Source organism: Megascapheus bottae, chromosome 1, assembly GCF_031878675.1.
Source record: "Megascapheus bottae isolate mThoBot1 chromosome 1, mThoBot2.hap1, whole genome shotgun sequence".
NCBI classification, from domain to species: Eukaryota; Metazoa; Chordata; class Mammalia; order Rodentia; family Geomyidae; genus Megascapheus; species Megascapheus bottae.
The window spans coordinates 63,576,327-63,589,872 of record NC_143509.1 but is presented as its reverse complement, the minus strand read 5'-3'; the positions used below and the strand labels follow the sequence as shown (position 1 = coordinate 63,589,872).

At 33.4% G+C, this 13,546-nt stretch overlaps 1 protein-coding gene across 2 annotated transcripts in view; it reads right to left on the bottom strand.

Annotated features, from left to right (window-relative positions):
* Positions 1-13,546, bottom strand: part of Zbtb20 (zinc finger and BTB domain containing 20) — a 703,280-nt gene that overhangs the window by 542,114 nt on the left and 147,620 nt on the right. For both annotated transcript variants that reach the window (XM_090346050.1, XM_090346059.1), the window contains one exon: positions 118-163. The gene's annotated coding sequence lies outside the window, so the exon portion shown is untranslated. The remainder of the gene's footprint in view (positions 1-117; positions 164-13,546) is intronic.

The following is a 13,546-nucleotide window of genomic DNA, read 5'->3' as shown; positions in this document are numbered from 1 at the left end:
GTACTCAAAAATGTACATTTTCATATTATGAATTCAGGGATTTTACTACATAAAAATTGTAACAACTTGTCAGTGAACGCATAAATTTACATAACTATACTTAATTCACCTACATACCTGTGTGATGAGGTGGCACAGACAGACTTGCAATTTATCAGGTCCTCTGAAAAGAAAAACAATTATGTCACGTAAGTAAAAATTAGTTTACTGAATTGATACCACTATTTAAGCTGAAACAATTTCTGTAGAGTAGGAAAGACTGCAGTATATAAAGGAGGTGAATCATTTTGTTCTATGCTCTTCATTGAAGATTTCAGATCACCCCATCATTCTAAATTCATACGGGTTAACTCACAGACAGACAGACACACACACACACACACACACACACACGCACACATGCACGTGTGCACACACACACACACAAAACCCTCAGCTGTGTTATAAGAAACAAGCACAGGCAAGGGACTAAGACTCACCATGGCCTGAGAAACACAAATGCTTTCACTACAGGATGAGGCAAACATTTAAAAATGATTTTTTTTTGGTATTCCTCCAAGACAATTGCCATCCTAATACAAATATGACTGCCGCTTCTAAAATGAAACTACTCCGATTCATCTGCACTTGGCTTGGCTAGAAGACTGGTGAGGAAGAAAGGTACATTTGTAGAGCTATCCACAAAACATGCATAAATAAATAAAAATAAACTTTGAATGCTCATTAACTTTGTTGCAACAGTAAACAAAAATGAGTCTGATCAGTATGAAAGGGAATATTAATACCACATCAGGCATAACGCATAATTCCTCAACCTAACATACTTTTACAAAACTGAGTGAAGTGGGTTTTTATTCTGAAGTCTGGGTAAGTACAGCTTAAACAAAAACATGCCAGTTATAATCACACTTGAAAATTTTTGCATTTAGATGGAAGTTGCACTGTAACATGCTACCTCCAAACTCAATTCTCAAAAAAGTTTCATAATTCCTTCTGAAAGCAACATAAAGTGTTTAACTTATACCTCGGAGCACAGTTGAGAGCATCAATCCTTTTACGCTGATAGGTCTACTTGATATTGCTTGCTTAAAGATCAAAACCAGTCTTTATGATGGCTCAAAGGGATTGAGAATTGCTAAAGGTATGCGGTGTATCACGAACTCAATATTCAAAAGTTTAACTCGGTTATTTTAGTTCTAGGACTCTATCTTACATAATAGAATACAAATACAAAGACAATTTTATGATAACAGAAACCTGTAAGTAACCTAAATGCCTAACAACAGAAAAATAAAGAAAATCACAAATAGGTAAGGGAAGATTTTTGCAATAATACGAAGTACTTTAAAAATAATTTTATTTTATAGGAAATGCAATTTTATAACATACCACTATAATGGTCTATAAATCAGTGTCATTTGCATGGACAGTAGAAAATTATGTAGATGAGAAGAAGAAATACGAAATAATGAGTGATTCTATCTGAATGATGAAATTATAAAATACTGGAATGTTTTATTTTTATTATTTTCATAATAGTAAAATTAGTAGTTGGCAAGGTAAGGACAAAAGGAAAAACAAAGTACCACATGAAAATCGTAAATCTTATCTTCCTCAGGGAATTAAATTAATATAATCACAATTAAACCCACTAAGTATATCTACATTAGGAAACATTTTCACCCCTGCCTCGTAAAGTTACAGAGAAGGTCTTTTTTACCCACCACTCTAAAATTTATACCAACACCTTAATAACACATTTTTAAAAGTAAAGTTCTGTATTTATGCAGAGTGAAATGATGGCAAGAACAATTTAAGATTAAAAATCTGTTCATTCTACTCCAGACTCATTATTTACTAAATCAACAATATTCGGTGAACATTTATTATGTGCAAGGACCTGTTTTTGGCACTATGATATACTGAGAGATATATTAGGATATATTTTATCTTCACAGGGCTAACAATACAAAAGCATTAAAAACATGTACAAACAACTCAAATAAAGAGGCAAACATAAAATATCTCAAGGCATTTGTGAGCAATCATTAAACTAAGAAAACATATGTTAGGGTCATCCTTTCATATTATTGAGCAAAAACTTTTATTTAGTTAACAATAAATAAAAACTCATGCTAATTAGTAGGCATTACAAAAATGCACCAATAAATTACTTTTGCTAAGTATTTAAGATTTTTATGTGATTTACTTTTCTCAGAGGAGTTATAACATAATAGAAAACCAAGCATGAAGGAATACTGATCCAATCTAGGATACTTGATTAGAAGATTATCTCATTATTTAGGGCCACATGAAACACACAGTTATTAACAGATTACAGTTATTTATTGGCAACCAAAGTAACTTAGTTAGTTACTTGTTAATCCTGCCTAAAGATACTGTTTTGACAGTGCCACTAGGGTAAAACAGATTTGTTATGCAGATAAAATTATATAAACACAGATTTTTGTTCTCAAAAGCAGGTCAGCTTTTGTGAACTACAATGCTAAGCTCTGCCCTTCTGAAGTCAGTGCCACAGAATAGCTAAATGTTTCAAGTCAAAAGAAGGAGGTCGTAAGGTGACAGCAATAAGAAAAGGTATTCATATGATCAGTGATCTATCTGTAGATCAGGCTCTAGACAGCAGCAAAATTAGAAGGTAGCAGGACAGTTAAGTACTTAGCTTTTGCTATCAGACAGAGCTGGAAAAGAAGTCTAATTTGTAATCTTCAGCTAATTTCACAATCCCTTCTCTGAAATGTTGATAATATTTCCTCCCTGTGGGGTCATTTTTGCAAATCTGTGTCATAGTCATGTGAAGGAATTAGTGCAGGCAATAATGGAATTTTTTTAATTTTAATTAAACAAGGAAGATGATGTCACACTTTAAGGGACCACAAGGAGTAAGGAAACAGAGTTCCTCTGGGTATCTCCATACACTTCAACAGTTAACTGAAGAGCCAGTCTTGTGTTGGATGGATGTCACAGAGCACTTTTGAATCAGAAAATACTCCATCACAATAGTAATAGCCATAACTTACAACAAGTATTTTTAAACACCTTCCTATTATTGAAGGAAATTGTAATGGGTAGATTCTAAGTTATATATAAAGCAATGATACTCAACGTATCATTTCATGTTTAACTGAAACCAACAAAAAAAACCCTATAGTATGAACAAAATCAATATAATTCATGACCTGGAATCATTCAAGATATTATGAACTTCTTAGCAGTCATATATATAAAACATGTTTGGAATATACATTTATGTAGTCTGAACAGACACTACTAATGTAAGGCTTGTAAACAAAGTCAGAGATGTTAACAAAAGTCTTTTTTTTCTTCTTCTTCTCATGGCCTGAGACAGAAATGAACAACTGATGTTTCTTCTAGCCTTGGTTCCTGCTTTGATTTAGAGGAAGGCACAGATCCTAAATTAAGTGCTATGTCTTTAGATTGTCACACAAGGTATTTAATTCCTACAAGTGTCAGGGCTTGTGAGGTGAAGTTACTAACAGCAACATCGCAGAAAGAGACACAGTATATAGTGATGATTTTTTAAGGTCTTTTTATTCTAAATTGCCACAGTTGTGGTTTAAAAAGGAAATTTTTTTTTCAGAGGTGTCCTGTACTAGGATTAAACCCCAGGCCACATGCTTGGCTCTACACTTACATCACATCACTAGTCCTATTGCTTTGGTTTTTCAGATAGTCATGCTTTTCTGTGGCCTGTCTGGAAACATTCCTCTATGTCCCTTATCTAGGATAATAATTACATATCCAAGGAAAACTTATATATACCACCATAGTATCTAGTTACACCATATTTAAAATGATGATATTTTATCTAACGAACAGCCTTTTTTCCCATTCCTGGGGCTTGAACTCAGGGCGTGAGTGCTGTCCCTGGTCTTTTTCAAGGCTAAAGAGCTCTACCACTTCAGCCATAGCATCATTTCCAGCTTTTTCTACGTATATGGTACTGAGGAATCCAACCCGGGTCTTTGTGTATTCTACATAAGCACTCTACCACTAGGCCAAATTCAAAGCTTCAACAAATAGGCTTTTTATGTCAATTAAATGAGATCAAATATATTTGTATATATTTAACTCCATATATATATAATATATGTGTGTCAAAGCAACTGTTAGTAACATTCGTATATACATTTAATACACTTAAGTTTCTATTAGGAATTAGGAGAATGATCAATTGAAATATTCGTTAACATACATTACAAATTTTAGATTCTTCATGAGATTTTACATACTGGAAACTGAGACTATGAAAATATAGTCATGAATTTATTATTTACTATGACACAGTGTCAACATATCATTCTCTAGGTACTACCTTCCAGAAGTACAAAAGGTAAATGTGTACATGCTTATTAAGTTTAATTACAAAGCAGCAGGCAGTTCTTTGCCTTTTGTGCTTATTGGACAGTGGTTGATAACTTGTAAAAGAATGTTAATAGAGTTGAGTATCCTTTATCCAAAGATCTTAGGAGCAGAAGTTTTATTGATTTCAGATTTTGCTTGGATTGGCTTATTTACATAAGCATAATGAGATATTTTGGGATGGAGCCCAGGCCTAAACATGAATTCACTTATCTTTCAAATGTACCTTATTCAAACAGCCTATAGGTGATTTACAAATTTTTAACACATTTGCATCCTATCAAGTGAAATTAGATGTGTAATTTCCCTTTTATAGTATGGCTATGAGGCTGCACAACATTTTGGGAGAATTATTTAGCTCAGCAATAATATACTATACCATAGATATAAAATGAAGGCTTTAAATAACTGCAATGCTAAAAACAACAACAACAACGATCAGCCACCTACTAATAAACCTGGATTATCTAGAAGAAAATCTACTTTGGCAATATACTTTCAACAGACTGAAATGTTAGGAAAAAGACTAAGTCTAATAGTCAGAATATCAGATTCCAGATCAAACATATGAAAGTTCAGCCATAAATGTTAGCAAACATAAGTGACCAATTAAATATGAGCATTAAGACAAACTTAAATAGTACATAATCTTACGAAGTGAAGTAGCTAACTGAATTTAGTCTCAGGTATTATTGAGAAAAAAATCTTCAGAAGAAACTTTCAAAGAATAAGGAAAAACAAAGATAAACTATAAGAAGGTAGATTTAATTTTAAAATTTTTAATGAAAACGTGTCATTAAAATTAATACTAAAATGACTATCTTACATTAAATTCAGCTAAAGGATGAAATACTGACCTGAAATGCAATCTGGGTGAACTTAGTAATAATATAAAAGGAACAAAGACAATGCAAGACTAAGTTTATATCAAGGACAAATATAAATGTAATAATTAATTAAGAATGAGAAAATGGAGACAAAAGGATGATATATGAAATGATGATGTATCTTTTCCAATGTTGGAAAACAAAACCTCAGATGCAAAGAAGTCCTATAAAGAAAAACTAAAATAAATGCAAACATAAAAACAGTATAATGAAGTCTACATGTCAGGATGCTATCATGGAAAGACAAATTACTCAAAATAATGAAAATAAGACAATGTAAAGCTTGTGGAGGAAGAGGTTGATAAACAATGAGTCAAGGACAGAAATGGGAAGCCTTGGTTGGTAGTCAAAACAGAGTTGTCACTTAAGCCCACAAAGGAGAAACATTCTCATTTTGCTTTCTCAGGCATTCTGTAATTATTAACCACCAGTGATCCCTATTGGCTGAGCCTAGACAGAAGGAAACTGATCTAGGAAATTCACTTTGTCTTTAAAAGACAATAAGTAAATTGAAACACAGGAATGAATCTGAGAACCAGACAAGCTACATAAATGTCAAAGGCAAACAGGAAAGCTAAAGAAATTCAAACAAACAGCAAAAACATCCTTGATGTTTCAGGCTTCTAAATTTGGGGATATTTTGTGACTAAACTACACATCAAACAGGAAAGAGCCAATTAAGAGAACATTTATTAAGCAAATTATTACTGTTCTGTGCTATAAGGAAGCAGTATAGCATGTTGATGCATGATGTGGCCCTCATTCCATCACTTTTTTCCCTTGAAATTGTCTATGAAGTATTAGTAGTAACAAATGGAAATACTAAACTATTTGCATAACTTAGTAAAACCTTTTTGAACTTGGATAACACTCAAAATTCCATTGTTAACTAAAGATTTTCTGCCTTGTGAAAGTGCTATAGAAAAACAAGCCTCAACATTGACTTTACATTTTTTTCCTATATGTGGACTTGAACTAATGGTTTGCACTTGGCGTGGCATGCTTACACAAGGTGATACTATCACTTTAGACATGGTTACAGACTGGCATTTTGCTAGTTATTTTGGAGCTGAAGTCTTGTAGACTTTTCTCTTTAGGCTGCCTTCAAACAAATTCTCCCCCCGCCTCCTTCCTATATCTATCTGTCTGTCTGTCTGTCTGTCTATCTATCTATCTATCTATCTATCTATCTATCTATCTATCTATCTATCTCAAAATGGTTGTCCAAAGGAGTTTCAATTAAACATGTCAGCTTAGGAGAACAATGCATCTTGACCAATGCCACTCTTTCAGAATTCTCCCCCTATCTCTTCCAACCCCATCCATTCCCAGGCCGCCTTTGAACCCAGGTCTTCCAGATCTCAGACTTTCTGAATGGCCAGGATTATAGGCATAAGCCACCAGTACCCAGCTCTAATATTCTTATTTTTGTCACCAAAATTTTAGAATTATTTGCTTTAAAAATATTGCAGATGAGTCCAGACCCTAAGTTCAAACCTCAGTACTGACACACTAAGAAATAAAGTGTCATAGATATCCTTATACATTCATAGTGAGCTTATTTAAGAATGTTTCCGGAAATGTTAAAGTGTATCCTTTTGTAATCTGATTATGAATTTATCAATATCCATTTTTGCTTTCATCAAAGATGAGCTACCAACTTTAAATTAAATGAAAAAGTCAAATTAGTCTCATGATAACTTTTATCCTAAACTTAGTCCTAGGGCATTTTTAAACGCAAAGAAACTCTCCAGAGTAAAACTTGAAACACAGAAAATGTACTTTTTGCCTCCTCTCTCAGTTCTTAGTAACTTGCAAGTGTGGGTTATGTTGTTTTCAAATTAAAACTGGTTCTGCCACTTTAGAATGCTTCTTTTCAGCCTTCTTCCTAACATTACCTCTTCCCTTCTGTCATTGTTGGAAGGAGTAGACAGAGCTGAGAAGATCTGAAAGGTTAGTCACCAGAGAAATAAGGACATTAAATTTTTTCTTCAATTATATTTTTTAAATTTCTTGCCACCTTGAATACAAAATAATCAGAAATGTTAGTCTTTATTAAAAATATAATTCTGATTAAGATTTTTAAAATTTAAGTTAAATAAAAAATATACAAATGAAGGATGGAATCAGATTAGCTGACCATCATGAAGGCACAGAATTTTATAAAATTTAGTAAAAACTTCTGGAGACTCATATCAGTTTTCTTGGATTATGGATGCTGGAGACATGATCATTTTGCCATCCTCCATTCTCAGAGCAGCCCACTTTTTGTTCAGCTCCATCTTCAAGCTGGCATATAATTACTTCTTCAACTCCTGTGCTATTTGGTTTTAAGCACCTCTTACTCCTAAGGCCTCATGGTTCTAAGGACTTCTTGAATTTAAACAAGCACATTTAAACCTTTGTCTTTAAATGAATAAAATAAAAAGTCTTAACACCTAACACAACGTACTCTTTGATTCACATACACTCTAAATGTTATAATTGTCAACCAGATCATAATGAGCATGTATCCATCCTCAAAATCAGAGAAAGAAGGATTCATGCTAGAGATAAATTTACAATAAACGGTTTTATTCTTGATTAGCTATGTGTGTTTGGGGACACTGAGATTGGCACCTGCATAATTTAACTACCTAATAAGAATCAGATGATCAGGGACACCTTGGAAATGAAGAGTGGAAAAGAAAGTGGAAGAAAAACAAGAGAAAAATAGCAAGATTACTAACAGAAAATAATATAACACAATTAAGAGAAAGAAACACTAAGTCTTACATCTAACCTAACAAACTGCAAATTCACGAATACATCACAGGATTCATGTGCCCATGAACTTACACTTGGATTACAATTTCAGAAATGCTAAAAACCGTTTGCTTTTCCAATGAGACAGCCGGCGTGGACTCTACTACTGTTACTGTTGGCAAATCATCAACAGTATGTATAGTCTTCATTTAACCTAAGTAAATGAATGCTCATTATATTGGTTCCACAGATCATTTATTAATGGATTTTCAAAGGAAAAAATTATGCAAAAGATGAATAAGAATTTAGGTATGCATTACATCATAAATGGCATTCAAATAGACCTGGAAAGAAAAGTTGTTTAATTAGGGAGCATGAGAGCAAACTATGAAATTTGAGAAGGTTTGGCAGACTACAGAGGAATCTTTCCATGGTCTAAAGAAAGTCAGAAATGAATGGATAAATGTCCTCATTTCTAAGTTTATATGAATTAATCAAATTGTATTCAGACAGTTCTGACTCATATGTGCAAGCAGGAAAGTCTAACAAGAAAGTAACATGCCTTTATGCATGAGATGGGTATTTGGGGGAACATACAATATCCTAGCTTGAAAGGAGTATTTCCCATATATAATTTTAGAAAACAGCTAAAACATATATTTGATTGGCTTGTACAGACTCAATAGTACTTTTGTATAATTACGCAAAAATATTGAATATTGAAACTGAATATGCATATGGCACACTGAAGATATTCTTTCAGTGATGCTGAACCACTGTACTGAACAGTGCCAGTCAGAATTTTTATCAAGAGACCAAAACAGCTGGGTGCCAGTTACTTATGCTTGTAATCAATAGGCTGAGATCTAAGAATTGCAGTTTTAATACAGTGTGGGCAGGAAAGTTTCGAAGACTCTTATTTTTATTTAACCACCAAAAGGCCAGAAGTGGAGCTATGGCACAAGTGGTAGAGCTCTAGTCTTGAGCAAAAAAAGCTCAGGCCTTGCCTAAATACAAGCCCCAGGACTGGCATACTCATGCATGTGTATGCACTTAAACACACACACACACACACACACACACACACACACACACACACACACACAAAAGCCCCAGGACTGGCATACTCATGCATGTGTGTGCACTTAAACACACACACACACACACACACACACAACACACACACACACACAAAAAAAAACCCCAAAGCCCAATATCAGAACATTAGAACATCTAGAGCAACAAAAACATTTCCTGTTCCATTCCTAGCATTATCTCAGTTTAACGTATGTTTGATCTATAAAGTTATTTTTTTCAGAATTCTTTTTTATTTTATTTTTTGTTATTGGGGTAATATATAGAGGGGTTACAGTTACATTTGCCAAGTAGTAGGTGCATTACTTCTCACATATTGATACCCCTTCTCATGTTTCTGTCCCCATTTCCCTCCCCCAATCATCTTATTTCTCCCTTCCCTTTTCTATGTCAAATAAACAAATAAACGTATATATAATATACTATGTAGGTATATACCATGTAACAAAGTCAGATACAGTAACAATATAAGATTAACCAAAGGGCAGAAAAAGAGAAGAGAAATGACATAGTGCATTATGACAACAATGATATTCTAGAGATAGTATACATAACTGTAACAACAATATGCACAACTCTGAAGGAGATATAGGTAGGAGTTCTCCCCGAATCTACCGTATTTTGGCTAATACACTTGTGTATACTTGGAAAACACCACAACATTTATATTTATATATTTATAGATTAATTCTAACTTTCACATATGAAAGAAAACATACATCCATGGTCTTTCTGAGATTGACCCATTTCACTTAACATGATTTTCCCAGGTCCTTCCACTTGTTCGCAAACGAAGTAATACCATTGTTTCTAATAGGTAAGTAAAATCCCATTGTGCATAGTATTTAAAATATACAGAGATCTGAAGAAACTAAACCCTCAAAGAATGAATGACCCAATTAATAAATGGGCAAACAAGTGAAATAGAGACTTTGCATAATAATGACCACCAGTGGGCCGGGAATTTGGCCTAGTGGTTAAAGTGCTTGCCTAGCATGCAAGAAGACCCGGGTTCGATTCCTTGGTACCACATACATACAAAAAAGCCGGAAGTGGTGCTGAGGCTCAAGTGGTAGAGCTCTAGCCTTGAGAAAGTCCAAGGACAGTGCTCAGGCCCTGAGCTCAAGCCCAGCACTGGCAAAAAAAAAAAAAATGACCACCAGATATCTGAAGAAATTCTCAACTTCTCTGGCCATAAAGGAAAGGCAAATCAACACAGCACTGACATTCCATATCACCCCTTTATTCCATGTAACCCCTCTATACATCACCCTGACAATAAAATACAACTATTAAATTTAAAATTTTTGAAAGAATGGCTGTCATCAAGAATACACACTAGAATGCTAGAATGGATGTCAGCAAAAAAGGAATCCCAATACTTTGGTGGCAATATAAAGTATTACAACTACTCCAAAAAGTACTTTGGAAATTCTTCAGAAAAAAATAAAAATAAAAATACTACATGATCCAGCAATTCCACTCCTGTGCATTCATTTATCCAAAAGATTACAAACTAGGATATAGTAAAGCCACCAACATAGCCATGGTCATTGTAGAGCCATTCACCACAACTAAGGTATGGAAACAGACTCATGACTCAGTGGATGAATGGATCAAAAAAAAAAAAGCAAAAAAAAATGTATTTTTACAGACTTAAACATGGTTCAAGAATGCCTACTAAGGGCCATGAATGTAGCCTAGTTGTAAGAATGCTTAACTAGCATGCACTAAGCGCTGTTTGATTCCTTGATATCACACATTAAGAAAAAGCCAGAAGTGGCACTGTGGCTCAAGTGGCAGAGTGCTAGCCTTGAGCAAAAAAAAAGTGTCCCAAGACAGTGGCTGGCCCTAAGTACAAGTCCCAGAACTGGCCAAAAAAAAAAAAAGCCTACTAAGCACAATGAGCACAATGTCCTAAATTCAACCCCAGTACTGCAAACATAATATGTACAAATACATGCAAACACACACAGAGATACACACACACAAACACACACACCAAACCCGTTTGTTTGTTTGTTTGTTTGTTTTTGCCAGTCCTAGGGCTTGAACTCAGGGTATGGGCTCTGTCCCGAAGCTTCTTTTGCTCAAGGATAGCACTCTACCACTTGAGCAACATAAAACTTTTTTATGTTCATGTAGTGCTGAGGAATTGAACCCAGAGCTTAATGCATGATAGGCAAGCATTCTACCACTAAGCCACATTCCCAGTCCCCAAACCTATCTTTTGAAACTTTTAATTTTAATAGATATATTATGTTGTAGCTTAGTGATAATTTAATTAAAAAACATTTTAAGTAATTTTTCCATTTTAAGAGCTGCAACAGCTCTTAAATAGAGAGGGCCTATTTATTTGAACAGTTCTTATGATAGACATTTAACTTGTTTGATTTAAGATGCATGCAATTATCTAAACTAGAACAATTTCTTTACACTAGCAAAGAAATAATTTAGAAGTAATGTGATTTGGGGTAATTTTTCAATTTAAAAAAACTCTTTGGCTTAGAATATAAAAGTCAACATCTAAATGAAGGTTGATCAATTTATTCAAGAGAAACAAATTTTAGTACCAAACTTTTTTATATTTTGAATGCTGAATTAAATGTAGTAAGACTTCCTATACAGGAAAGTATGCAATATATATGTCTTCAGAAGTTTCTCAGTGTAGGCACAAAGTCGATAACTACCACCTTCCCTCAAATACATTAAGCAGCTTACAAACTTGAATTGAAGACCTATGACATAGCTTTTAACAAAGTATTTTTCTTTAAAAAAAAAAACAATGACAACTGAATGAGATGAAATTGTTTACAAATTTTCTTAAGGTACTGGGAACTAACCAAAGTAGTTTTATGCTAAAATTCACTATTATATTCAAAAAGTGAAACAATGAGGTAAAAAATGTATAATGCTCTAAGATGATTAGGAGAAGGTGGGGGTAGGGAAATGGAGACAAAACATGAGAAGGGGTATCAACATGTGAGAAATAATGCACCTACTACCTGGTAAATGTAACTGTAACCCCTGTATACATTACCCTGACAATAAAAAAATCTGTAATGCTGAAAACTTTTGCAATGAAGGATTTGCTAATTTCTAACATCAAGATGAGAAAGAGCACAAAACTCTAGGTCACAGTACTAAAATGTTGTATGAAAAATAGACAAATATTACTCTTTGAATCTATCAAGATAAGCTGGCATGAGATCTGTGGAAGAGAAAGCTAGCCTTCAATGACCATTCAAGTTCATTCATAGCAGAGATATAAGAACAAAGTGTCCATAGCCAGATGAATGATTAAAGAAAATCAGATAAATATATCACAATATTATTAGATAAAAATATTGGAGGATTATTTAGACATTAGAAATAAAGCCCTAATATTTACAACAATATGGATGAAATTTGGAAAAGAGTGGCTAAGTGATAACTTCATAAAAATGTAAACTCTAAACTAGGGAAAATCATAGGAACCAAGTAAAACGCTTAGGTAGTTAGAATATGTGGGACATGGAGTGTATAAGGTGTTGAGGAATAGGAAAAATGTTTAAAAAGTACAAAATTTTAGTTAGACAGAAAGAGAAGGAACAAATTTTACTAATTAATCATGTTGCATGTGATTACAATTAATAAAATATATATTTCAAAATTCCTAAAAGTATATTTTAAAGTCTCTCTCAAAAACAAGTAGAGAGGTAATGAATATCTTGCCTTGATGTGGTAAATCCACAATGTAAATACTAAATTCAAACTGTATTTATAAATCAATGTGTTTTTATTTTTAATATAAATAGTAATGCAAGGAGTTTACAATTTAACCTGTCCATATATGTGTCTTGTGACTATTGATCAGTCACACTTTCAGAATCTCCCCCCATATTTTACAATAAAAAATAATACACAGAGAAAAACACAAATAGAGAAAAAACAAAGTATACCCTACAATTTTACAACAATTGATAGAGAAGCTATAAAAGAAAGGCAAAATTTTAAAATGCTCTCAGAAAAATGAAAGAAAAAAGACTTTTACCAGCAAATGTACACTATAAACAATACTAGTAAGCAATTTTCAGGTAGAAAGAAAATTAATGCAGGTAGTGATACGCAGACACACAAAGAAATGAGTCCACCAGAAAGAGTTTATGAATAAAATATACATTAGCAATACTCTTCTCAGGAATACGAACACTTGAAAGATTATGGCAGCAAACACCAATAAAATATAGTTCAGAGGATAATGAAAATATTTCCTTCGTTAGAAAGAGATAACGTGAATTATTCTAGAAGTCATACTAGGAATTATAGTGAGGATAGGATAGGATAGGATAGTATAATATAGTATAGGTGTTAGTATAGTATCACTAGTAAGTATCCCAACAAATAATATAATTCTAGGGACTAGAATCTACAAC